Genomic DNA, 23243 nt, shown 5'->3' on the forward strand with positions numbered 1-23243 from the left:
CCCACCACCAGCCTGGCGTTGCTGGGATGGAGAGATCTTTTACATTCTCACTAACCGGAGCTGAATCTCTGACCGTCAGCCAGGCGGTGGCGGCAGCCTTGCCTCCACGGCCCTCTACGCCATCTTAAGTTTCAGCAACCTAAGTTGGCTACAGTCACGCTTCAGAGGTCAAGTGCAGTCAAAAAGCTGCTAAACACAAAACCTCACTGAGGAGAAAACGTAGTCTTCTTCCCACAGCTCTGTGCCGTTTACAGTTCACTTTAGAAGGCTCAAGTGCATTTTCCCGTTTGGTGTTAGGGAAATGTCTTCTCTTTCCTGGCTCCACATCTGATAACCTCAGAGGAAAAGAAGGAAACAGAAAAACCCGTAGAACATCCAAGGATGTGTTTCTGCAATATGGCTGCCTCACTCGTGTGATGTCTAATTTGGTCCAGGCTCTCTCTGGCCCCGGGGGATTCTGGGAGGTGTGATCTTTTCTTTTTTGACTGTGCAAACTGTTCCTGTCTAATTACTGCACTCGTGTTGTTTCTCACGAGGGTCGAACAGCCTACCAGGAGCTCTACGTCATGAGAATAAGACCACAGTTTTGGAGGACGCCAGCTCAGAATTTGGGGTTCTTCATCCAAGCAGGGTTACAATTTCCACCCGAGGCTTGTACTGGAGCCTACACAAGGTCTCATGTGTCAGTACCCAAACGTCTCAATCATCTTTTCAAAATGTTCCTTCCATTCCCCCAAGGATGAAGGAAAACAATTGGTTTCAATGTGTCAGGACTCAACCTTCTCAATCATTTTTTCAAAATGTTCCTTCCAACATCCCAAGGATGAAGAAAAACAATTGGTTTCAATACTTTTGATTATTAAATTCCTAGGTACTGAAAGAAAATTCAAATTCCCTCTTCGAGGGGGCCACCACTGAAGAATGATAATGTACTCTCATAACATTTTTCTTTCCAAAATGCAGTCATCTCACCTTAGTGTCCACAATGAAATATGTTTTAATTTTCACTTCAGCTACTCACAGTAACACAGTTCTGTAACATAGTATCAGAGACACACACATTCCAAGCTGTAGAGGCAAAGCTTTGGCGGAGAGCAGTGAAATTTTACCCTGAATTATGGAGAGTTGGGAGTGAAACTAAGGAGGCACCTGGATTGTTTTCCTTCTAGTTAGACATACTACACTTTCATCTCTGTTTCTCAAAAGGTGCTTCATGTATATATATGTTTCAAGAAGTTAACAGATACTCCCTCAAAAAAAAGAAAGAAAAAGTGGTTCGATGGCAAGAAAATTTAGAAAAATATACCAAATCTCCTTCTAGAGAATTTGTGACACATGTTAACATATTAAAATCCTGTCTTCCAGTAAAAATAAAACAAATCGATAAATTCCAACCTCTTTGACTTGGTGTAATGCCGTATTTCCTAAATAGTGGGAGCCTACCTCAAAGTGTTTTCCATATTCCCATTTGTGCCTTCTTGGTCACGTCTGGATTGGAATTTCACCATGGAGATGGTCTCAAACAGGCTCCCACAGATACTTTGTGTGAAAAGTACAGATAACAAAGCCCCTTTTCCAGTTTAACGAATGCTTCTTTTCACCCTGAGTATTTCTAAGCCCTAGTTTCTTCAATAGGAAAATGAGGATAATAAATATCATCTTCCTAAGGTCGCTATGAGGATTAAAGGGGATAATCCCATCAAATGTTTGGCGTGTGGAAGGGTAGATAGCATTCAATAAAAGTTAGCTGCTATTGCTAGGACGACCACCACTATTACGAATTTCCACCCTGCTTTATCATAACCAGAAGTATCCACCAGGCGGGCTGTATGTGGAGCCAGGAGCTGTCCCCAGAAACTCAACCAGGCATAGGATAGGCCCCCATTCCTCTGTCTTTCCACTTTCCCTTAGCTCTCACTCTGCCCCCACCCCTCCGTCCTGAGTCACATCTTCTTTCCCATCCAACACCACTTCCCATACACTCCCCCACCAACCCCCTACATTCCTTCTGATCCTCAAAAGCCTTCAGTAGGGACACTAGGAAGAGAAAGTGAGATATGGCTCAGAACCATGAGAGAACAGCAGGAGAGAACCCAGAAGGCCCTCTACTGGTTTCAAAAGGAGGGCAAATTGACCTGTATTCCATAACTAAGGGAGCAGTCTCCATTTTACTCTGTGACATTTCCTTTTTGCTGAGACTTTGATCTGTGACTAAATAATTATCGGCTTAAAAATGATTCCTGGGGAAGTTTCAAGGATACAAGCCAATAAAGATCTGATTTGATTAAAATTACCAAGTCTTCGAGGCACCAATTTCTCTTCTTTAAGGCAGTCGACAAATTAGGTTTCTTTCACCTACAGCCAGGAACAAAGATGATTTAATGACTTACAACTCAACAAATGTTTGCTAAACAGTCCATTTTGTAATTCTATCATCTCAGGCACATTGTTCTTTCAAACGCTAATATGAATTTAGGGGTTATGGTTGGGATAAATACCCCTTTTCATGTCCTTATTTGGGTTGCTGATGATTATCCAAGGGATTCAAAGACACCCACTTCCGCCATGCTGTACTCAAAGGCCATTTATTTTACTCTTAAAATAAACCAGTGAACAGAAATCAAACACTTCTATAGATTTACAGTCTCCCTGGAGCCAACACAGAGCACTGTGAAAAAATATTTTAAACAAGTTAGAGGTAAGAACAGATATCAAAGCAATTATAATATTAAACACACAAAAGCCAGCAGACATCCGATGCTGCCAGAATCTCAAGACCGAAAAGTTATTTTGCCAGAGAAAACCAAAAGAAAATCTCAAAAGGTAGCAATTTGTAAGACAAGAAAGTCAATCACATTCAAAGAGCTCTGCGCTCACATGTATGTGACCACAAAATGTTAACGCTGGACAAATGTTAGAGGTTTGTCTGAAAACCACAGAAGCAAAAACACTCAAGCACCAGGGCTGGGAAGAGATTCCCAGAGAGCTAGCCGGGTGAACGCAATCCGGTCCAAAGGAGGGTGGAACCACCTTTAAAAAGATACCACGTGAGGTCGTATTAAAAGAGAAAGAGCAGGGGCGCCTAGGTGGCCCAGTCGTAAGGCGTCTGCCTTCAGCTCAGGGCGTGATCCCAGAGTTGTGGTATCGAGCCCCACATCAGGCTTCTCCACTAGGAGCCTGTTTCTTCCTCTCCCACTCCCCCTGCCTGTGTTCCCTCTCTTGCTGGCTGTCTGTCAATTAAATAAATAAAATCTTTAAAAAAAAAAAAAAAGAGAGAGAAAGCAGGACTGATACTGCTGGGGGAGAAACCCCCTCATTCTGGATTAGAAACTTATTACGTCTTCATTAAATGCGTTTATAATGTGTGTCTTGCAGTAAACAGACAGGACTTTTTCCAAAAGCGGGGAGGTCCAACCTGCGGGCCACAGAGGGAGCTTTAACGAGGACACCTAGCTGACAGGGGGAGAATGGCAACCTGCCTCCGAGGAAGGGAAACTGGGCACAGGGCTTAGAATGTAGTGACTCGCATGTTCTCACGCCTGCAAAAGGAGGGTCGCAAGACGGACGCACAGGTCGGCTTTGGGTGGCGAGTGTGAACAACCGTATCTGCGGTTAAAGTCTGGAGACACTTGGCGCACAGCCACTTCTCCAAAACCCTCCTTAAGGCAGCCCCACCAACACCAAAGCGTTAATTCGGAGAAGAGAAGGGAGCCTCCAAAGGCCCATTTCCAGTGCGAGGGGCCAGCACTAGTTGTGAATGCCAGGCGTCTGTGCCATGGCATTTACTAAATATTCTTAATGTCCTTTCTGTGTACATGACATTTCCCCATCTTACTCCAAGGATAGAAAACGGATGAACCCATCACCTAGGAACTTATAGGGGTACCTGCTGTTTCACACAACCCCAAAGAAATGAGATCAAGGTCTCGAGGCACACCCCATTTTATTGCACTCTGTAGATACTGCATCTTTTATACACTGAAGGCTCATAGCACCCCTTCTCTTGCAGGCCCTTCGGGGCCATTTTTCCAACAGCACTGGCTCACTTCGCATCTCTGTGTCACATTCTGGCCATGCTCACAACAGTTCCAGCTTTCCCGTTGTATCTGTCCTAGTGATCTGTCATCAGTGATCTGTGATGTTCTTATCGTAATTGTTTTGGGGACCCCATGGACAGAGCCCATGTAAGATGAGAAACTTAATCAGTAAATGTTATATGTGCAGTCTGACTGCCGATGAGGTAGAAACAGCAGAAGACCTAGAATCTGAAGTGGAGCCTGAAGATGGGACTGCACTGTGGAAATCTCGAGATCAAACTTCAGTGCATGAGGAGTTGTTTCTTATGGGTGAGCAAAGAAAGTGGTTCCTTTCTTTTCTTTTTCTTTCTCCTCCTCCTCCTCCCCCTCCTTCTCCTCCTTCTCCTCAATCTTCTCCTTCTTCTTTGTACAGAAAATGATTTCCTAAGATGGCATCTAGTCCTGGTGAAGATGCTGTGAGGATTGTTGACATGACGACAGATTTAGACTATCACAGCAACTGCAGTCGATAAAGGAGCGGCAGGGGATGAGAGGACTGACTCCAGTTTTGAAAGGAGTTCTACTGTGGTCAAAATGCGGTCGAACACTGTCGCAGGCTGTAGGGAAGTCGTTCGTGAAAGGAAGAGTCCACTCATGTGGCAACTTCATCGTTTTATTTTAAGACATTGCTGCCCCAACCTTCAGCAACCGCCACCGTGATCAGCCAGTGTCATCAGCACGGAGGCAAGCCCAACCACCAGCAAAAAGGTTACGACTTGCTGAAAGTTCATACAACAGTAAGTTTTAGCATTTTTTTTTAGCAATCAAATATTATTAATTAAGGTATATATGTTGGTATTTTAGATACAATGCTATTGTACTTAATAGATTACAGCATGGTAAAAACATAACTTTCAAATTTTAAAATGTTTTTATTTAATTCCATTTACTTAACCGTGTAACATTAGTTTCAGGTGTACAATATGAGATTCAACACTTCCATACAACACCCGGCACTCACGACAAGTGCCCTTCTTAATTCCCATCACCTATTTCACCCATTCCCCCGCCCACCCACCTTGGGCAACTATTAGTTTGTTCCCTGTAGTTAAGAGTCTGTTTCTTGGTTTGCCTCTTTTTTTTTTCCCCTTTGCTCATTTGTTTCTTAAAATTCCAAATATGAGTGAAATCATATGTATTTGTCTTCATTTGACTTATTTCACTTAGCATAATACTCTCTAGATCCAACCATGTTGTTGCAAACGGCAAGATTTTATTTTTTTTGTGGCTGAGTAAATTTGGGTGTGTGCATGTATACACACACACGCCCATCCTGTTTATCCATTCCTCAATGGACTTTTCGGCTACTTCCGTAATTTGGCTATTGTAGATAACGCTGCTATAAAAACACTGGGGTGCATGCATCCCTTTGAATTAGTATTTTTGTTTCTTTGGGTAAATACCCAGTAGTGCAATTGACCAGTTGTAGGGTAGTTCTATTTTTAACTTTTTGAGGAACTTCCATACTGTTTTCCAGAGTGGCTACACCAGGTTGCATTCCCACCAACAGTGCAAGAGGGTTCCCCTTTCTCCATATCCTCGCCAACACTGTTGTTTCTTGTGTTGTTGATTTTAGCCATTGTGACAGGTGTACAGTGATATATCATTGTAGTTTTGATCTGTATTTCCCTGATGCTGAGTGATGTTGAGCACTTTTCATGTACCTGCTGGCCATCTGGATGTCTCCTTGGAGAAAATGCCTATTTAGTTCCTCTGCCCATTTTTAATTGGATCATTCTTTTTGGGGGTGTTGAATTTTGTATGTTCTTTACATATTTTGGATACTAACCCTTTATCAGATATGTCCTTTGCAAATATCTTCTCCCATCCTATAGGCTGCCTTTTAGTTTTGTGGATTGTTTCCTTTGCTGTGCAGAAGTTTTTATTTTGATGATGCCCCAATGGTTTATTCTTGAATTTTATTTCCCTTGCCTCAGGAGACCCATCTAGAAAAAAGTTGCTACTAAACTTTTAAAGGCACTGGGAAACCAAACATTCATTTGACTTGCTTTATTGTGATATGTGCTTTATTGTGGTGGTCTGGAATCGAACCCACAGCAACTCTGAGGTGTGCCTGTATTCTTTCTCGAATGAGAAGGAGGAATAAATGAACATTCCCTGTTCACGCTCTTGCTGCCCAGTGAGCTGAAGCCAGTGGTGTTTCTACAGCCTGGCAGGCTGACAAATGTTAGCGCCCGAAGAGCAAGAATGACACCATAGTCCCCTAGTCCAGGCCTCTTCCAGCACCTCGTCCAAGCCCTGGCACAGCATAACTGCTATGGCAAGCTAAATGAAACACATCAGGGCTACTACCTGTCACTCTTAAAGTCAAGAATTAAACTGAATGGCAAGTTCAATCTTCCTTATTATTGTTATTACTATTTTTATTATGTGGGCTTTTCTACCTTGAATTTTCTCTGCAATGTACTAATAAAATATTGTTCACTATTTTGGTTTGGCTGATCACACGGCAGTTCTCCACCAAAGACCTTATTACAACACCTCTCCACCAACAACCTCCGACCAGAAACATCTGGAAATACTCGGGGGCAGTTTTTGGTGCTGTATATTCAGTGCATGAAGGACAAAGATGTATGTATGATTTAGTCCTTTACCATGAAGAACTGACCCAACCCCGAATTCTACAGCTCCCCTACTGAGAAACCCAGAGCCACTGAGGAACTTAATTTTTCTAGAAAATGAGGGTTTTTTTTTTTCATGGAAACCATCTCCAATTCCCTCAATCTCTGTTACCTGTGTCTGCATATCTGAGTGATTCAGTCCAGATGTTGCCAGTCTCTAAATTATAGTCTTGAAGGACAGGCATTGATAAGTGACCTTCTAATCATTTGTCCTGCAAATCAATGCCTGGAAAGGTGGCAGCCAGGAGTGATAATCAAAATATTTAGCAACCAGCAATGACTGGGGGTGGGTGTAAATGAAGGGACTAGACCCTTCTCGAGTGCTGGGTATTAGCTGTAGACGTGGACTGTGAAGGACCCTGCCAGCAACAGACAAGGGCTCAAGGAAACAGCATCCTCAGAGGACATACCCCTGAGGTTTTCATATGGTGCATGATGGTAACCAATAGACTGTCCCACAGGAAGACCACTTAGCTTGAGTGAGGTGGCTGAGCCAAATGGTAATGTTGAATCACTTAACAACCTTTGGGTCTAAACTGGTTTATCTCCAGAGCCTGAGGCAGGTTGAAAAGGGTCCCTTGTACTTGGATGGCATACAGAATAAAAACTGAATGATGGTGATAACCTTCATTTATTAAGGATCCTTGAACTGACCTTCCCATGAACCTTCTAAAGTAGGAAGTATTTTCCCATTTTGCAGATGAGAACATTGAGACCCAGGAAGCAAAATACCTTTCCTGAAGCCATACTAGAAGTAAGCAGTGGTGTTTGAAATTAGAACCAGACCTGTTCAAATCCACATGTGCTTTTGTAAAGAGTGAAAAGAAATGGAAGAAACAGAGAAAGACACTGGAAGAGAAGAAACACGATATACTCTGCAATGCATTATATCTATCCAGAATATAGGAGTAAGATTTAAAGGGGTCCAAGAAATAAAGCTTTCTCCTCTATAGAGAAGAGGAGAAGGCCTCTGCAAGGCCCAATGGAAGGTCCACTTTCCTCACCAAGGTCTCCCAGATCCACACATCCAGGCAGATGTGTACCTTTCCAGAATTCTATGAAGACCCAAAGTCTGTGTCATGTCAACAACCATTGTCAAAATCTCACCCATTCTTCAAATGCCACCCCATCCTCAGAGGCTCTCCTCTCTCCACTCTGGGCCCCCCGTGACCCCCACAGCCTTTCCAGCTACAGAAGCACCCACGGGGAGCTGAGTCCTTGCTTCAACTCCCACTGGGACTGTGTCTGTCTCTTACTGTCCCCATTCAAGTACTTGCATACAGGTTCTTTTGGGGGGTCTTACATCTGTAAGTATAATTTATACTTTCAAAGGATAAATCCCACTGTCAGCACCAGCGCCACCACGAACGTACCGTTTGCCATGTAGAGTGTCCCTGAGGCCTGCTCACATAATTCTCACCCCAACTCTACGACATGGAGTTTTTTATTACTGCCCTTCCCACACCTACAAACTGAGGCTTCAAAAGATGACATAGCTTCTCCGGTATCATGTGGCTTCTTTCTCTTTCTGTAATCTCTCCAAAGGACGTCTGTCCAATAGGGAAAAATTCAGCACCTTGTGAATACTTAATGCTATTTCATTCATCCATCCATCCATCCACCCATTGGTTCATTCACTCTTGGAGCCCAACTAATGCTGGGTAGTTCATACACCAAAAAGAATGAAGGAGCCCCACTTGTTGGCCTCAGGGGAGTCACAGGTTGGTGGGAGATGCCCTTTTCCTCCCAAATAGGCCCGTAGGGTATAACGTAGGAAATGCGATGGCCCTGAATGCTCAGGTTCCTACACAGGTCAGAGAACACGCATCCAAAAGGAGATGGACCCAGGTGATGGACAAGGTCGGCCCCTGCGAGGACACTGGTGATGGAGTCCTCCAGTGACATGCCCTTCCCTACCACCCTCTCTTCCTCAGCTACACGAGCCACCACCAGCCACGATCACCCCAGAGCTCTTACACAGCAGTGACCTAAGGACCTGGGATCTCACTTTTCTGAGTTCTTATCAGCAGCACGTGGCAGGGAAACCAAGTCCCCTTCCCATCCCCTTCCTCATTCTTACATATGATTGTTTGTGGCACTCACAAGCAGCTTCAAATGAGTACACGTGTTTTACTTCCCAGCAGACTTTCAGCAACGACATCCTGCCATGAGCTGAAAATCTGGTTGGCACTCCTGAGGACATGTCAGCTTGCAGCTTCATTCCCTTGAAGGCATCCACAATTTTTTATGAAACACAAAAATTTAAAAAGACAAGATTCCAACCTTTTTCTCCTCCACCAGAAAACAGAGCTTCCTCCCCACCTGGTTGTATCGGGCATCCTTTGCAACAGTAACGCGGACGGGCGGACCTCAGGGGCCTCTCTTTCCCACAGGTCTGTAGGAGCCGCTCTAGGGCTGGGCTCCCTCATGCATTGGCGGGCGGTGGGGGGAGGTCGGGGGAGCTGGCTGATTTAGACTGCGTTTGGCTGGCCTACTCTGCTCTACTTCATGTCCCTCTCCTTGTTTGTCCTGGGCCACAGGCTAAGCTACGCTTAGGACAGAGGTGGAGTGGAAGAACACAGCAGAAACACGCCTGCACGTCTTTTCAAGCCTCCGCATGCATCAGGTTTGCTAACATCCCACTGGTCAAAGCAGCCCCATGGCTGAGTGCGAAGTCAAAGCAGGAGGGCTCCACCGGTAACATCAACAGAAGAAGGCAAGAATTCGGGCCACCCACGTCATCCGCAACCACAGGGGTCCTGGTCACATTATAGAGCCAGTGCTGGTACTTTCTGAACCCCCAGTCGGGTTTCACGAGGACTTTTATGCTCTCCCAAGTGAGAAACCACATCCTGGGAAGAGTGGCCTATAGGGCAAAAGGTGGTCATTTCTCAGACATTCTGATGGTGAGTTCCAGGTAACCCAAGAATCACCTGGAAGAAGAGTTATACACTATTCCGAAAATCAGGAGGGACAGTCACCAACAAATCAAGTACCAAAGCACCTCTGAACAATGGTTGAACGTTGCAGACAAAGCTAGAATAGACTCTTATTTACTGCCTATAAACACCTAACAAGAGTGATTGCAACAAGTGCAAACATTTAGTCAGCACTTACTGTGTTTGGGCTTCGGGCTGAGTACTGTCTCTGAGTTATTCCTCTTAATTTTGATAACAAACCAGTGCAGTAGATATTAGGACGATGATGCCTATTTTCCAGATGTGCAAACTAAGGCCAGGGGTTGAACAACTGGCCAAGAACCCACAGAGTAAAAGGAAGACCCAGAACTAGAACCCAGGCCCACAGGGTTCTACAGATGGTGTTTCTTACCACTACCCTAGACCATCCCTGTCTTCATTCACGTAAGTCTCAATGGCCTTGTCATACTGCTCTCTTTATTTATAAATAATACTCAGAGCTTCTGAATCTTCTGTTCCTGACAGAAAGACTCTTCTGTCTAAAAACGCCTACATTTTACTCAATGCCTAGCTAGTCTAATTTGGTGTTTCTTCCATTTGTATATTAACTAAGACTGTTTCTAGGGAGAACATCGGGTAAGATTCAAGATGCAAGGTCTGACTGGCTGCTGCCCATCTCTGAATAAAAACCATGGAAGGAGGAAATCAATAAAGCTCCAAGGAGCAGAGCCGGAAGCCGGGGGGGGGGGGGGGGGAGGCGAAGCCCTTGGCTTCAGATACCCTTGGTTCCTTTGCTATAAATTCAGACTATCCGGTGATTATATTCAAGATACACTCTACTTAATATAAGTTGATATAAAAATCCATACCGAAATTTTAAAATGGATTCCTTTTAGTCTCCACATAACATATGTGTGCATAAAAGTGAACTGCTCGTCAGAAGTTGCTAAATGATACAAGCCATACCATCAACTATGTTTCAAGCTACTCTACAATTTTCCAAATCATTTGTTGATGGCGAGAGGCTTGTTGGCACACTTTTTTGTTTGATGTACTCGTCATGAGTAAATGCTGCTGCTGTCTGAATCAGGGCTGAACTACAGAACCATACTAAGGTCATTCAAGGGCATTCCCGCTACCTTAATAATAGTCATTAGGACCCCAACCCCCAGCAACTGGTAGCCAGAGGGAGGCCAGATGCTGCTGGTCCATGTTGGCCAGTGAATGGGTGTCAACTCTTGCTACAGAAGCTGGACCTAGAGACCTTGAAGCTGGCCTCTTGGCCAACTTGACCTCCTGACTTCTCTGAAGTCCCAGCCAGTGCCAGGGCTGTGCTGCAAAGGCCTCCCCATCCATCAGCTGCCCTGGGGACCCCACTGCCCCAGCCGTGGTATGAGGCCAGGCCTCCTTCCCCGCCACACTGGCTTGGTAGCCATGTCAGTCAACAGTGTGACCCCAATGCAGCTCTTCCAGTGCCCAATGACTAAATTTCAGACCTGAGAAATACTTCTGTTTGCAGCCACTATGGCTTCCTGGGATGTTAAAATGAACAAATGTAGGCGATGTCTTCAAAACAGAGAGTAAATACTGCTGAGAAAATGCTTTTGGACACCTTTTCAGGCCCCAAATGTATACTTGATAAAAAAAACAAAGGAAATCCAGTGTTATTCTTTCATTCTTCTAATTCTAGGAAGCAATCTGCAAAGCATGTCAAAGAAACCAAGAATGCTGTTTGTCAGCCGACTGCCGTGATGGGCACAGTTCAAACAGCTGAGATTGGGGTAAGAACAGTCCTTCCTGGCCAACACGCTGCTCATAACCCCGTAATGAAGGCAGTGCTCCTAGCATGGGGGTCTGCAATAAATCTACACTGGATGCATGCAGTTACTAAGGTCTCTACCCCTGTAGATGCTGTTCCAGAACAAATGGTGATCTTAGGACAAGAGTCGGATGGTACCTGACCAGGCCTTTGAAGTTCAGGTGAATAAACAGACAGATGGTAGAGAATAGTGGTAAAAAAGCATGGTATTAGAAACAGAACCAATAGCAGTGCTACATGCCCTCTCTCTTTACCTAGAGAGAGAGGTGAGGGGTTCTTAATGTTAAGGAACAGGCTCACATGATTATGGAGGCTGAGAAGTCTAAAACGTGCAGTGAGCCAGTGGTGTAGTCCTAGGGAGAGTCCACGTGCCCGTTTGAAGGTCATTGGGCAGGAAGGGCTAGTATTGCAAATGAAGTCCAAGGCAGTCAGCTGGAGAATTCTTCTTGTTCAGGGGATGGTGGGGTTTTTTGTTCTATCCAGGCCTTCAACTGATTGGACAAGGCCCTCTCACATTATGTAAGGTGACCTGCTTTACTCAAGTCCACCCATTTAAATGTTAATCTCATCCAAAAACACCCTCACAGAAACACCCAGAATTATAATGTTTGACGCTCTCTGGGCATCCTGTTGCCCAGTCCCCTTGATAAAAAAATCACCCATCATAAGCATGACCCTTGAGAAGTTAACCACATTTCAGGCACAGGTTGACGGCCATTAATTCTGGATTGACAAAGAAGGTCCCGGGTTCCGTGTGTCAAGAACAGTTCGGCAGGCTTGGGAATTCTGGAGGTTTTACAGAGATGGATTTTTCTAGCATGTGGAAATCTCCACTAAAAGGGGGTGGGGGATGGTGAGGAAGAGAGACACACCCCAGGGGGAAACCATTAACAGATAATGAATCATCATCTGAGTTTAGCAGCTCCTGCTGTTCCCTCTGACAAAATAGCATGTTTGCCAGGCAAGGTTATTGAGGAGGGGAGAATTCACTTGTAAGAAGCAAGGCTGGATCCAGGACTCCCAACAGAGCTTATCTGCATGTGCGTGCGTGTGCATGTGTGTCTGTGCCTGTTGCACTTAGCTGGTAGAATATTTAGCTAAGGACATATTTTTCCCCCTTCTTTAAATCCTTTGCTGATTCCTCCTCTAGAAATCCTCTGAACATGGCAAGGCCTCAGGCCTTGGGCAGGCCCTCTGTCCTACATCAATTCTCTACGAAGTCATCTCCATCACAGAGTTAAGGACCGTCCATAGGCGGATGACCTCGGGATTTCTTTTTCCCAGCCCTGACCTTCTCTACCAAACAGCAATTTCCTAGGGTACAGCTTAATATAGCCACCAATAAAAAGCCTCTCACTCATCCCTTACGTTTTTTTCTCTCTTTAAAATGATTCCTTCTCATCACACAATGTGCGAACCCCCAAACCACTGAATAATCACCCCTGCCTTTTATAATGGGCATGGCCCAGTTCCCACACAGCTGACAGAAAGCCACTGGAACTTCAGAAGCTTAGTGTGGTGTTTTCTCTCAGGCCTCCACCTCACTCCTGCTAGATGGCATCCGGCATCACCCGGGGCCTGCCGGGAGGAACGTGAAAGATTATAAAACCATTAGAAAGGACTCACCGTAAGTCTTGAGAGGTGGTTGATACTTTAGAGAATCAAAATTCTGTCTAAGGAGACTGGCCACCGAAAGCTGTGTGTGCTTCCTTTCTGAGACTTTCATGTGTTAGGAAGGGGCAAGTCAGGTTTCCTGGTAAATTTTTATCAGGAGAAACAAAATGAGAGTCATCTCTCTTGTATAATTCAGTGTGCTCACAATTTGCTTCTGCCTTTCCTGAGAGAGTAGACACATATGCTAAGATTGGCCAAGCATCGAGAAGCACTAATGCGCTTCCCATTTTAACACGCCCTGGCGACTGAGGCAGGTCATTGCTAAAACTGGCCCAGCCTCAGCATTGTATCATTGGTGGGCGGTCTCCCCCCCCCCCCCCCCCCCCCCCCCGTCTTCTCGCTCTCTTCTCNATTTTAAGCCAATGACAAAAGCACAGCCTTGCTTCCTCGCCATTGACATCAACACCTCTGTCCCCCACACAATGAAGAGGTCTCATTTTCATGCTAACTTAGGTTCTAGTCCTTTTAATTTGATTTTGTCTGGCACCTAGAGGAAAAGGGGATTTGGGAAGCTCTTTAATGCCTTCATTTTACAAAAGAGCAAAGCCAAGCCCAGAGAACCCCCGGTGACTTGCGCTAAGCCACACAGCACAGCCCTTAACGTCAGGACTCCATCTCCCCATCTGTGAAATGGGAGTAACAAACATAGCTTCCTTCTGAGGTTTTTGTGACAATTGAATAGTGTATAAAACACTCAGCGGAGTGCCAGGCACAAGACAGAAAAACAGATGTCTGGCATTAATGATCTTCTCCAGGCAAATCCTTTGAGCCAGGTGCTGTTAGGATAGCCTGAGAAATCGGCGAGGCCGGCTGCAGCGTGTTCAGTGTCCCTCCGTCTGTGTGCATTTGGTAAAATAACAACAACAAACACACGAACAAAACCGGAAAAGTGACTCCAAAACTAACCGCCTTTTGTCTTTGAACTTCACAAATAACCCCAACAGTGTGAGGGCACTGGGGCCAGCAGAAGAGGGAAATCGCTCCCCAAAGAATAAAATGGCCCTTCCTGCAGAGAAAACACAGCCTCTAGGAGAGCAAGGGACTTTTCTCCCCTTTATGAGGCCAACCTAATCAAAGAAACTTTTTTATAGGTTCTTCAATTAAATCGCCATCGCGTCAAGGAAGCCTTGATAAGCATGAAAGACTGCCCTCTGCTGTGGGTTTTCATTAGTGCACCAAGGCTTGGCATGGGAGCTGCTGGGCCGGCAGTGCACCAAAGTCCAGGAATCCTGAAGGGCCTATGGCACTGGAAGACATGGACTTCTTGAATTCTGTCCCCCCAAAATGGGAAGAACAACCCTACGGGGTTCTCAGCCAAATGAAGAATTCTAGAGGAGAGGCTGGGACTGGGAGGGGAGGTATTGCTACAAAATGATACGCTCGTATCCCTGCCTACCCAACCTTGCATTCAGTGAAGAGCCTGCAGGAAGAATAAAGGCTGGTTCACTTAGTGTCCCTATTCCTTTCAGATGGGCAACAAATTATTAACAAAACTCCAAAGTCATGAGCTGAAGGAATCAGCAAGAGGCAGATGAAAGGTAAGTCGGTTCCTCTTTCCACAGTTAAAATGCTGGGCAAACTCCAAGAGATCACTGTGATGATTACCAGTCTCTGCAGGTACTGGGGACAGGAGGAGGACTGTACACTGCATAAGGGGGAAGAATCCTGTGGTCACGGCTGACCAGTGATGCCTGGCGACCTTCCATTTCTGGAGGCAATCGAACACAGTCCGGATGATTCCTTAGGGGAGGGGGAGAAATCTCCAGATTTCAGATTCAGATGGGCACTTGGTCTAAATCAGCAATTCTCATAGTTTGACATTTCACAGGACCCAAAACAACATCCAAAATAATTTAGAGGAGCTACACAGAGTTTGAGGGCATTTATAAAAACTATTTAATATCGCCATGATTTCTTCAAAGAAGGAATCATTTAAAACAAATCTAAAGATCAAGTCAAGCATCAGAAAAAGAAGAAATATTCTTTAAATGGACTGGATTTAGTTTCACAACACTTACTCTTCACATTGAGCTGTGAAAAAATGAAAATATCTTAGAATAGTACTTCTTTACCCATAAGTTTGGAGAAACTTTTTTTTTATGATCAAGAAAGACTGATAAAACTATTTTAATTTTGGGGAAAACAACAACAACCCATCCCATACTGTGTTTGCATTTTAGAATTGTAGAGGATCTGGGATGAGCAGTGGGGTAAGGTGGAGGTCTGGAAGAGAGGCTGGAGCGGCACCATGCTGGCTCACTCCCCACCTGGAAAAGACAGGGTTCCACCAACACGCCACTCCCCTACTAACGATCAGAACTTGGGGCTCACGGTGGGACTTGAGAGATCCCTTGAAAAATGCCAAATTAGGTACATATTGTATTTTCTTGGAGAACATGTTTAGAACTTTCATCATGTTCAAAAAGGGATCCATAAAGTCAAAAACTCGAAAGTCACTGATTCAAAAGGGCCAATTCCAAACTATGTCCTACCGGAATGTATAACAAATAGCCCCAATCGTCACCTCTCCCTGGACCCACACTTTTGCTCATCATGGCCTTTATTTCCCCATTCCTCACCACTGACTCGGCCACATGACTTGCTTTAGCCAATGGCAAAAGAGTGGAAATGACAACGTGCCAGCTCCAAACGTAAGCCTTAAGAGCACATATGATTTTCAGCTTGCTTTTTTGTACCTCTGTCCCCACCATGAGCAGAGCCTGTCCAGGTTAGCCACTGGTCCCAAGAACGGGATGAAAGACTTGAAAAGCAGAGCCAATTCGGGCAACCCACAAACTCACAAGTGAGAAAAAAAAAAAAACAACGCTTAGTGTTGCATGCATGAGGTTGTTACACATCCTTACTGTGACAATAGCTAAATGATATAGGATCTAAACTGTGGCATTTTCCTAGAGTAGAAGGAGCATACCCTGATGCCATTAGGGCTGAGTCGTATGAGGCAGAGTACAGCTTCTTAATCTCACTCCCACCTACCTTCTACGAAAGCTCTCGACCCCTTTCCCAATCCTTGGCTGTAAGAGAAGTTACCTTCTGCTCAAGCAAAGAAAAATAAATGAGCTGGGACCAAGATTATGGGTCACCATATTGTGCTATTTTGGCTGCTTGACTTCAATGGATATATGCATTTTCCAAATATTTGCAGATTAACTTTTTAAAAGCCCCAACTTTAGCAAATGCACTTGTAATTGTCCCAAGTCTTTTACAGACTTGGCCACCTTAGCCAGCAGAGCATACAGACTACAGTTTTAACTGTTTTGTAGGAAGGCAGGATGAAGCATAGGCTGCGGAAATAAATCTCAACTCTGTAGCTTTTGATTTTGTGCAAAACCACCTCCCTGAATCTGTCTTCTCACCTGTAAAATGGGACTCCTACTTACTTCAGAGGGTTATGGAGAGGCCTAACTCAGTGATGGATAAGCTACTTGGCTATGGAAGGTGCTCCATGACACGTGGTCCTCCGACGCTGACGCCTTGGTCAGTATGAACTTTAGCTGAAGTACAGAGATGCCACTTGGGATAGAAGCAAGAGCTCGGGCTTTAGAGTCAGAACTGGATTCCTGTCCTGGTTTTGTCCCCCCCCCCCCCCCATGTTGAACAATCTGGCTCCCCTTCTGAGCCTTGGCTTCATCATCTGGAAAACGGTGATCATGAAAAAAACAAAAGCAGAATATTCCAGGGTGTTGGAATCATGAGATAATATATGCAAAAGGGTTTGGAAAACCGTGGAGAGCCTTGCAAATATAGGTTATTCTTATCCTTGGACAGAAGCACAGCGACACCTTCAGGGAGCGCTCCTGCTTTAATGGTACTTAAGAATTAGAACTTGTGGTGCTTCATAATGAATACTTACAAATACTATTGCAGTCTACTTAGAAAAACTGTAGGAACTTAAAGGAGACCCATTTACTGAGAACTAGCCAACCCAAAAATGAAAATGTAATTCAAGGGGCTTTCAAAGAGGGTGGAAAACCGCAGCGCCCTGTTAGCTCCAATACTGTGATTCCTGTTCCTGTTGGTCTGAGAAGCTGATGCTCAGGAGACCCCATCTCGGAACGTCAAAGCGTGAAAGCAGGATTCAGAGCTCCCTCATTTGGTGGGGTCACAAATGCGTGAGGAGTGCAGGGAGAGGAGCTCAATACAGAGCCTTATGAAATCCACGTTTCGACAACAGAGTGGGGAAAAATGAGAACCACCACCTAAAGTGAAGCTTGTACGTGGCTTGTAAGCGAAGCTGACTTTGGTTCACATCCTGGAATATATTAAACATATGGGTCATCTGTCCCCACATACGTGCAACTTTATCATTGCATAGCTCCAAGCTGAGGGCACAGCCCCTCCCACCAGGCACTGACAGAGGTGGGATTCGAGAACGTCTCTACAGGGCAGGCTCTGGGATCCTGGTGCAGAAACTGGGCCCCAGGATGAGAGTCTCGATTAGTTCCATGTGTGAGAAAGGGCAGCTACACCGCATCTCTCCATTGTTCCTGTAAGATTTTTTTGTTCTTTTCCTCGTCACATAGTTTTCAATAGAACTTTTGTATCCCTGCTGGGGGACTCGAATTCAAGGATAAGGAAGAGGACTGGAAACAAAATATGGAGATATGGTGAGTCTATCAGGAGCCTAAAATCAGAAGGTCCATCTGAATATGGACACAGGAGACTCTGGGGGAAAAACAGGTTAGCCAATGAACAAACATCTTCTCCTACGGGTAAGAATGGTCTGATTCAGTCAGTCTAAGAGATTAAGGGGAAAAAATTGAGCCAGAGTGTTCAATAACTCGTTCATATTACAAGCAAAGTTGAGGGTGCCTTCTATGTTAGCATGGACTCAAGTTCAAGCGTGGAAATCAGTGGCTGATCTTGGAGCTAATAACAGTTTTAGCTATCGCCAGGCATTGTCCTAAAGGCTTTACGTGGACTATACTACCACTTTATCTTCACAATAACCTCATCAAAGCAGCATTATGGGGGGCGCCTGGGTGGCACAGCGGTTAAGCGTCTGCCTTCGGCTCAGGGCGTGATCCCGGCGTTGTGGGATCGAGCCCCACATCAGGCTCCTCCGCTGTGAGCCTGCTTCTTCCTCTCCCACTCCCCCTGCTTGTGTTCCCTCTCTCGCTGGCTGTCTCTACCTCTGTCAAATAAATAAATAAAATCTTTAAAAAAAAAAAAAAAGCAGCATTATGGTCTTCATCGTGCTTTAGGGGAAAATGGGAGCTTAGCGAGTTCCAGCCTCTCACCCACAAACTGAGATGTCAGGAGTACCAGGGATGGCATCCAGGCCTGGCTAAATTCAAAACCTCCCCCAAATAACATCCACAAAGGGATCTGAAACATCAATCTCCCCATCTTCTAGAATCAGATATCTTCAGCACAAAATCAATCTTTGTTAAAGGCAAGCTTTAAAAGGAGGAAGATTTCCCATAGTCCCCTCCCCGCCATCCCTCACACCCCCCCACCTGCCAATCGCCATGGATGGATTAGGCTTTAGTTGGAGGGAGACTTCAGTGACCAAAATCTTATGCAATTAAAATGTTTATTGGTCAAAAAGTATTTGCTGTAAAAGATGCATTTTACATTTATAACTAGTACAGTAACTTTTGGTAAGTATTAAAATTTTTTTTTAAAATTTATACAGAATGTCTAGACCTTAGTTGGTAAATCACCACAGGAGACCCAGATGGTGGCCTAGGCTATGCGACCCAGTATGTTCTCTAAAGAAAAGTTACTTCTGCTCCTTGTAAATCTGTTTTCTCAACCCGATAGACCAGGAACTCTCTGAGAGTCTTCCCAGGTCCGAGATGCTGTGTAAGACACAGAAAGGAAAGGTAGTTTACTCTGAGATGATGTAAGAAAAATGTTCTCCTTATCCATAACAGAACAACAGAGTCTGTGAAGAAAGGAACTCTCCATCTAGAAATTTCTCGAGGTACCCTTGCGGGATGAATGCATACTGAAAAAATTTTCAGTGATTCCAGTCACCATCTAAAGGACATAGAGACATCTGTTAACTAATAATTAATGACTTACCAGGAAGAAGATGTCAATAGGCAGGTTGTGGTAACGTGTGTTTTCTCAGCATGGGAACTAACATCTCAGGTGGTGACCAGGCAGTGTTGGTGGCCTCGAAGAGGCTACCTCATGCTAGGAGGCACGATGTCCAGGGCGTCATGCTGCACACTGAGAGAAAGGATTGCTTTCACCCTAGCTGGTCTCCTACTGCAAGCACGAGAGAGACTAACAGAACTGTCATTACCAATCCAGACCTCGTGATTTGATTTGATGCCACCCGTCTCATGGAAAACCATAGCTGTCGAAGAAATCGCAACATGCCCACCCCAACATGCTCAGTCAGACAAACTCGACTGTCATCTCTTAAGATCGCCCTTATAAAAGTTTAATAAGAGACAGGAACTGACATTTATGGAGTATATGGTAGGCAAGCTGCGTAGGTCATCTTAACTTAATTTTTACAAGCAAACTCTCTCATCAGGCACATGAATGTCAGTGGGAGAACTCTGGAAGACCAGGCCTAAGTCTCGAACCAGGGTAAATCTCTTCAGTTCCTGCATCATGATTCCCACTGACCGCCGCCTGCCTGGTTCTCGGTGCCTTATTTGAAAACACAAACCTCAAAGGACAACAGGCAGTAAGTCCAACTCAACCACAGTCGTCATTTCTTTTTATACAGTGAGTTCCAGAGGTAAAAGGATGCTGCCCTGTTAGGATAAGGATGCTGCATAAAGGAAATCTCCCTCCTCTTCAACCCCCCCCCCCCGCAGTTTCCAATCGTACACACAGAGATCCTGGAGAGGATCCCCTGTTATCCGGTGACCCAGGAAAGCTAGGAAAATTAAAGTTGCCGGCAGCTGGTTTAACTTAGGCAATGCATTTCTCGACATGGTTTTCAAACATTTTGGAAATGAGACTGCACATAACGGACTTGCCTGAACTTTGTATTTCCTTTCTCGGCTTTCCTGAGCCTCTCCCAGCGGCCTGGCTCCACTCCAAAAGCAAACACTACACTCATATGTTCCAGTCTCCTTATTAACTTCTGCAGCAATAACTTCTGATTGTTATGCCTTCGTTTCACGAACTCTGTTCGTTAAGAGCAACACTGATCAGCTGGGGTTTTGCCCTGGCTCCCCCCCAGAAAGGGGCACTGGACCAGAGAGTCAGCTCCCCCCCCCCACGTCCTGATTTTTATGACAGAAACCCTCCAAAGGGGAATCACATGCTTCTGGAAGAATTTTGAGCATCTCTAAAGTGACAAAGCGATGGCTCGTTACCAAGAGGCTGGGAGAACAAAATGGAAGGGAAACTGACGAAAAGCGCTTTCAAGTTTCTCAAAAAGGACAAAAAAAAATTTTTTTTTAATCCGCTTTCTCCTGATACCTCTCAGAGAAGATATACTTGGCCCTAGCATGCATCCTGGGAGGAAACAAGCTATAGGAAAAGCAACCTGAGGTCTCATCGTCTACATCAACCTTCCACTTGACGTCTCTAGCTTATGAACGAATGAAGGTACCCTAGCGGCTTCATCTTTTCTTCCTCACCCCAAATATGCCACCCTTTGATTCTCAAGCTATGAGAAGATATATGTGGAAATGAAACGAGGACTCTCATCTACATGGATTTTGACAAAAAGAAGAACACCAAAATGTGAGCCCTCATTTCTAGCCAACCAATAGAGCAGAGCGGAATATAGGAATGGGAGCTATTTTGAAGGTTTCCCATGGTTACGGCTGCTATGGAAATCATTTTCTTCTCTGGGGTTTTCAGATATCTGAGCCCAGCTTCAATCACTGTTTAAAGAAGGAGAACAAAGGGAGAACATGGACAGAAATTGCTTCTTTTATTTAAAGTTCTGAAAGGTTCCAAACTGGGGTGGTTGGAGGATGGGCAGAGGCTGAGGGAACCTCAAAAGACTGCCATCAGGGTCAGCCGACATGGGACAAGATCAATCCCTCAAGGTCTGGAGAGAAACCTGTGCTTTCTGGACAGAGACAGATTTATCTTGTAAAGCACCAAGTGAAACATATCGCTCCCCCATGAAAAATCAATGGCCTCCTACTGTCCTTAAGATAAAATCTTGACTCCCCAAGATGGTATTAGCCCAGGCATTCTTCCATCTCACCTTTCTTACCCTCTGCCTTATTTTCTGCACATCAGCTGCCCTGATTTTCAGTACATCAAGTATGTTATGTTCCTCTCTGCCTCAGGGCCTTTGCACATGCTATTTCCTCTGCCCAGGAGTCTCTTTCTCCCTTACCCCCATTATCACCTATTCATCCTTCAGATTAAATAATTAAACATCACCTTCTCTGGTTCACTCAGCTTGGTCAGGCCATCCTACCCTCCCCTGTGGAACATTTGCTGCAATTTAATGAAATCTGTAATCAGACGTTTCAGGATTCAGGAGCATGAAGAGATAGAGTAGAAACTCTATAATGGCATGGACCATATCTATGCTTTATACGGCTGTACACAGGCATTATAGTTCACATGACTGGCACTCAATATTAAATGGATAAATAATTCCGTGGTATGTTATAGGTAGATTTTTTTTAAAGATTTTATTTATTCGACAGAGATAGAGACAGCCAGGGAGAGAAGGAACACAAGCAGGGGGAGTGGGAGAGGAAGAAGCAGGCTCCTAGCAGAAGAGCCTGATGTGGGGCTCGATCCCATAACGCCAGGATCACGCCCTGAGCTGAAGGCAGACGCTTAACTGCTGTGCCACCCAGGCGCCCCTATAGGTAGATTTTTGTCTCTGTCTGATGTCATGGCATGGTATTTCTCTAAGCCCCAAACATCTCATACGTGACAGCTTTACAGGAGTCTTACAAATAGGGGATGGAAATGTTACATGTCAATTTTATCTCAATAGAGCTAGAAAAAAAAGTATGGAATGGAGTTACACCGTAGGTCAGGCTTGGGTTTTGAAGTCAGCACACAAAGTCAACTACAGTGGGGCAGGGGTTCTGGATTGGGAACGATGTGCCCCCTCAGGGAACATGTAGTGACAGCCAAAGACATTTTTGGTTGCCACAATTGGCACCTAGTGCATCGAAATCAGAGATGCTGGTAAATGCCCTACAATAAACAAGACAACCCCCCACAACCAAGTTATCCAATCCACATGTTGATAGCATCACGGCAAGAAACCCTCATGTAGAGGTTAACTACTCTTCACCACACACTTGAGAAAGGTGCCATCTTGGAGAATGATAGCCCTCTCCTCTGGTCTATCCCAGGCAGCTTTCTGCCCATGTCGAAGAGACACTGCTGCTGTTTCAAGTTGAAAACTAGACAAAGTCACCAGCTTGCATCAATGCATTAAAATGATATTTATCTTTAAACACTAGCATTTCACCCAACATGGCAAGAAGCCCACACGACCACAGGGACTTAGAAGCTGAAACCAACAAGCAGCAAGAGATTCATGTTCTCCGTCTCCTGTTCACACTGGGGCTAGGCAACATGAGTAGAATGGAAGGTAAAACGTCCACACTTTTCTCAAGTACTTCCATCTCTCATTCTATCTTTTCCACAAGGATGAAGTGGTCCAATAGGAACTCACCTGCCACCATCTTGCCAGTATGGTCAGGTTTCTCTCCACTGGAATCCTTCTACCCATATCTCCCAAATGTTTACCCCTTTGGTGCAGGTGAAAATTCCACTCTTAGAGATGCATTCCTTTGGATCCACCATTTCTCATACAAAATGGGTTTGTTCAATTGCACACTCTCTTAAGAAATGTAAATCCTGGGGCGCCTGGGTGGCACAGTGGTTGAGTGTCTGCCTTCGGCTCAGGGCGTGATCCCGGCGTTGTGGGATCAAGCCCCACATCAGGCTCCTCCACTGTGAGCCTGCTTCTTCCTCTCCCACTCCCCCTGCTTGTGTTCCCTCTCTTGCTGGCTGTCTCTATCTCTGTCAAATGAATAAATAAAATCTTTAAAAAAAAAAAAAAGAAATGTAAATCCTAGGTGAGTTTTAAAAAGGTAAGTAGTGGGGCGCCTGGGTGGCACAGCGGTTAAGTGCCGCCTTCGGCTCAGGTCGTGATCCCGGCGTTATGGGATCGAGCCCCACATCA

At 45.0% G+C, this 23243-nt stretch overlaps 1 protein-coding gene and 1 long non-coding RNA gene across 6 annotated transcripts in view; one reads left to right on the top strand and one right to left on the bottom strand.

Annotated features, from left to right (window-relative positions):
• The window catches only part of PRICKLE2 (prickle planar cell polarity protein 2), a 314648-nt gene that overhangs the window by 263821 nt on the left and 27584 nt on the right, over positions 1 to 23243 (bottom strand). The window lies entirely within an intron of this gene.
• On the top strand, positions 3793 to 14780 carry LOC109490208. 3 transcript variants are annotated; one of them, XR_002143486.2, is made up of 5 exons: positions 3793 to 4813; positions 8860 to 9111; positions 9259 to 10080; positions 11327 to 11417; positions 14221 to 14780. It is a non-coding gene; the product is annotated as an uncharacterized LOC109490208 (long non-coding RNA). The 3 variants fall into 3 exon arrangements; XR_004624732.1 differs by having other exon boundaries at positions 8863 to 9111; XR_004624733.1 differs by having other exon boundaries at positions 3794 to 4813; positions 9020 to 9111.

This window comes from Ailuropoda melanoleuca, chromosome 4 (genome assembly GCF_002007445.2).
Source record: "Ailuropoda melanoleuca isolate Jingjing chromosome 4, ASM200744v2, whole genome shotgun sequence".
Classification (NCBI taxonomy): Eukaryota; Metazoa; Chordata; class Mammalia; order Carnivora; family Ursidae; genus Ailuropoda; species Ailuropoda melanoleuca.